This window comes from Monodon monoceros, unplaced genomic scaffold (assembly GCF_005190385.1).
Source record: "Monodon monoceros isolate NGI ecotype Baffin Bay Population unplaced genomic scaffold, NGI_Narwhal_1 Super_Scaffold_12, whole genome shotgun sequence".
Lineage (NCBI taxonomy): Eukaryota > Metazoa > Chordata > Mammalia > Artiodactyla > Monodontidae > Monodon > Monodon monoceros.
The window spans coordinates 41,194,415-41,199,210 of NW_021703768.1; the positions used below are offsets into that span (position 1 = coordinate 41,194,415).

General features: G+C 44.5%; 1 long non-coding RNA gene across 1 annotated transcript in view; it reads right to left on the bottom strand.

Moving 5' to 3' along the window:
* The window catches only part of LOC114892652, a 131,553-nt gene extending 127,051 nt beyond the window's left edge, over nucleotides 1-4,502 (bottom strand). Inside the window, exon 1 of the long non-coding RNA XR_003792761.1 lies at nucleotides 4,344-4,502. This is a non-coding gene — a long non-coding RNA (uncharacterized LOC114892652). The remainder of the gene's footprint in view (nucleotides 1-4,343) is intronic.
* Between the last annotated feature and the right edge of the window lie 294 nt (nucleotides 4,503-4,796).

Here is a 4,796-nt window from a genome sequence, read left to right on the forward strand (position 1 = left end):
CCTCCCGTTGCGGAGCACAGGCTCCGGACGCGCAGGCTCAGCGGCCATGGCTCACGGACCCAGCCGCTCCGCAGCATGTGGGATATTCCCGGACCGGAGCACGAACCCGTGTCCCCTGCATCGGCAGGCGGACTCTCAACCACTGCGCCACCAGGGAAGCCCCTATGTCACTGTCTTTTCTGAAATGTTCGCAGTAGCATGCGTGACTGGCTTTTTTCCTGCCTGTAAATATAATTTAAGAATATAAACATTTACTAACAATCATAAAGAAACAATAAAGCTATTTTCATTTTTTTAATAAAATGAAAAAATATTAGTCAAAATAAGTCTGCACTAATGTGGCAATTTATTCCTTTCCCTCAATATGAACTGCACCCGGAATTTAGAGTTCAATCTTAAATTAGGGAGTTATATACTAAGAGCCCATAAGACTTATTCATTAAAACATTTCTATACAGTTCGTCTGCATCCTGTAGGGGTGGCAAATGAATGAATAAAACTCATACCATTTTCAGCATCTCTCAGCCTCTAATCATTTGCATTACTTTTCACAACCAAAAAGTATACCACTAACCAAATCGCAAGCTATAACTCTATCCCAAAAAAGGAGATGAGTCGCAAGTCACTTTTAAGAAATACAATAGGACTTCTTTTTTTCTTGTAATGAATGCTGAAAGGGAAATGTTTTACTTGTCCTGACAATTTTAGCAAGCTATAGCCCCAAAATATGAGTAGGACACGGAGCCAAAAGCTTTTCTAAGGCTAGACAAATACTAGCGGCATTAATAAAGAACCAGAGACACCTACTGCAGCATTCTTGGGGTTTACAGTGTGATTATTGTTTTATGAGAAGAGAAGTTATCTTGAATGCTATGACAATTTTGTTTCCTAGGAGCTAGAAAAACTAGAAGGCGAGAGGGGTGAGGGGGGATAGTAACTGATAAGGAAAAAGTACAGTGGCCAAATGCCGTCTCAAGGAGGTATTTATGAGATCTTTTCCTCTTTCATGAGAATTTTAATCTCTGGAATCAGAATTCTGTTGGAGAGGTATGTAAGCCCTGGGGGGAGTTTCTGAGGTACTGTCTTCCAGTAGATACCCTAATGGACAATCTGCTCTGCTTATGATGATAAGACTTTAGTCCAAGTTTGGTCTTTCAAAATGCAGCACGAATGTGCCAGCACCTCTCCCTTCCTCATGAAACACTTTTCCTCTATTTCAAATTCATTTAATGGCAATCCATGCTCTACCTAACTATATAGAACAAGCCAACCGCAAGGTCCAAAATGAGTGCTACTCTGTTCCTTTATCAAGGTTATAACTGGTGGTTAAATATCATTCTCCAACACCCCCACCAGCCTGCCCATATTCAGGCTAGGGCTGCAGAAGATGGAGGACCTGTTGCCTGACATGCCAATGTTGAGACTCTCTTCCTTGCTGGATGCATTCAGCTTACTACAGGTCTCCCAAGTTAACAAGTACTGGAACAAGGTGGCTGAGAGTGATCAGCTGTGGAGAAACCTGTGTCTGAGGAAATGGAGCATCCTCTCGTAGCAGTGCCTGGGTGCACAGACATGGAAGCAGTACTTCCTCAAACAAAGCGGAGCGTCGATGACGTTGGCACAACCAGAGACCTCTGTCTACAAAGAAGCAACTGGGAACCTCAATACAGGCAGAAGGTACCCTAGAGGTACCCTCTTACCCTCTTCTTCCTAAAACTTGCTGTTTTAGGAAGAAAAAAGAAAGAGGAAGAGCAGCAAGGTAAAGGGGGCCTGAGAAGTTCAGGCTGTCTCTCCTATCCATGGCTACAGCTTTGTGCTTTCCTCTATTTCCCTGAAAGTTTGGCTTCTGACCTTACTACCCAAAGCAGGACAGTTAGGCCAACAGAGAGACAGAGCCTGCCTCTCCCTATAACCTTGGATATTCTACCCAATGCCCAAAGAACCTGACTTTTTTCCTTCAAACCAAGAAATAGAGTTCTTGTAAAAGTTGATTTCTTGCCGATCTTTCCCTTTCCCCAGGATTATACCAGCGAGGAAGAACAATTAGCAGGCTACTTCCAGAACCAGTGGTGCCCTGGCAATGCATGGTATACATGATTTGTATGTCTAAAAGGAGGCACTGCTGACAATGGTGGAGAAATCCAGAAAGCATCTGGGAAAATCCCTGACAAGGCACGCCTTCCTTTCAGCCTCTACACCAGGTGTCACACACACACGACCAAGAATCATCTTTCATGGCCCAGTACAAACTTGTACCCTGGGACCTAGGCCAAGCGTGATCCCTTTGGGCTTACCCAGTTCAAACTTGTAAAGTGTGTTGTCCCTTCCACTCTACCCCCAACCAATATATTCACACACATGCACATGCCATCTCAGCCCAGCCCCTATGTAATCTCATCAATCATAAGGGAAACATTTTATTTTTAATTCTAAAACTGTGCTATACACTGCAGACAGTTTTGTAAGGTTTGGATTGTGGGCCCTAACACTTGTCTTATGCAGTTGATATGTCTGAGTTCTTTCCTAGTGTAACAGAGCTACAAGGGTAACACTTTTTTTTTTAATTTATTTATTTTATTTATTCATTTTTGGCTGTGTTGGGTCCTCATTGCTGCGCGCAGGATTTCTCTAGTTGTGGCGAGTGTGGGCTCCTCTTAGTTGCAGTGCTTGGGCTTCTCATTGCAGTGGCATCTCTTGCTGTGGATCACGGGCTCTAGGCGCGTGGGCTTCAGTAGTTGCAGCACGCGAGCTCAGTAGTTGTGGTTCGCGGGCTCTAGAGCACAGGCACCGTAGTTATGGCGCACGGGCTTAGCTGCTCCGCGGCATGTGGGATCTTCCTGGCCGGGGCTCGAACCCGTGTCCCCTGCACTGGCAGGTGGATTCTTAACCACTGCACCACCAGGGAAGCCCAAGGGTAACACTTTTAGTAAGAGTATGCTAGCTTCCACATTTCTCCATAAGTCAAGACTCTGGATAGAACAGGCTTTGAGCCTGAAAAACAGGGGAGAGGGAGGGAATTTTTTTTTAAGTAATAGTTTTCTTGTACTAAAACTGATATCGGCCTGACTCTATTTAATACTCATAGTTAAACCACTGAAGTAATTATATGGTGAATCTGACAGCAGCATTCTTCTCGTCTGCTCTACATTGTCTGACTTTTTAAAAACTGGAAGACTCAGAGGGAATCTTTGTTTCTTTTGGAATCTGTTGACGCCCTCCTGTTTGGGGCTGTTGCGTGGGCCTTGCTCAGTGGACGCTACTCTGTGCTGCGCAGAACCCCTTTAGGAGCTGCTCACCCCCTGCTGCTGTGAGTGTTAGCTGCTGGGACGAACTAAAGGCTTCTCCGGGAGCTGCCCTCAGCTGAGGGAGAACGACCCACTCCCTGGGTGCAGCCTGCATCCAATGCCTGATCAACGTGAGGGGAGAAAGGTCCAGGCCCCTTGCCTCAACTGGAACAACTCCAAAGGTCCATCCAAGCTCCAGAGCTCCCCGTAAGATCATCTGAAGCTCCTGTCACAGTTGCGTTACAACACAACTTCTCCCTCTGCCTCCCTTCTTCCCTCACCTCTACGCAGATATTTCTGAAATCATACCTGGCGGCACCTATGAGCAAATCTCCATCTCAGAGCTTTCCTCGTGGGGAAGCAAACCTCAGACAGCTCCCAGATGCTGTCCTGGGAACTAGACTCTGAAAGGAGATTTTGGAGCTGGATCCCTCACTGACTGGTCAGCAATGAAGACTAGTGGTAGGTGGTGCACTGATTGCCCTTAGCATGCAATTCAACTGCAAAACAACTTCACAGTGGTCAAAGGACCACCTATGTAATTTGCAGGACCCAGGGCAAAATTAAAATGTGGGGCCCCTTGTTCAAGGAAAAAAAAAACCAGGAATAAAAAATGCTGCCAGAGAGTCTTTATAAAGTTTTTCCCTTTCTTCTGCAGTCTCTGACTTCTCATGGGATTTTAATTTGCTATCTACTGTTGTCCATTAAAATTTTTAATTATTAACTTGAGTCCTACCACTTATCTTTATATTGTGCAATATCAGTTTTAAATGCAGATATAAGATTATTTACCTCGTATGCAGAATCATAGAAATGACACAATTCATAGCTCCTAGCTTACACATGAATCTATACTTCATTCTTAGCAGAACAATGGAAAAACAGCACAAAAATAACCCAACTGTTAGTTTCACTTCTTAATACACACATTCTACAAACACTATCTTTGGCTTATTGATGAGTAAAGAAAGACTGAAAAGAAAAGAAATTATGTCCTATCTTTCTCTTTCCTTGCATCATTCCAGTCCCCACCTCTCACTCAGTTACAGTCTTACTTACCTTGTCCTTGCTTTGCATCTCCCTGAACTCCCACGTATGCTGGAGAATTCTGAGTTCATGGAGCACAGCAAATGCTTTGCACTAATGGAATGGCACAGAATGGTGGACACGCATGGTGCACCTATCTCTGCTGTTCATGCACAGGTTCCACTGCCCCATCAGACTTCATTTACAAAATACACTGCAAAGATAAAATTATTAATAATTTCAAGATGGTGTCAGCATAGTATTAAACCAAGTGTGGGACATTTCTAAGCACAGGGCCCTGTGCAACTCCACACGTTGCAAACCCATGAAGGAAGCCCTGAGTATGAACTGGGTCAGGATATTGGGAGAAGGAAATGCACTAACAAATATAACACCTAAGGCATCTGAGGGTTCACAAGGACTATGAAACTGGATGGCTGTTGCTCCGGACCATTGAGACCCTGGAGAAAGACAATGGAAGGCTGA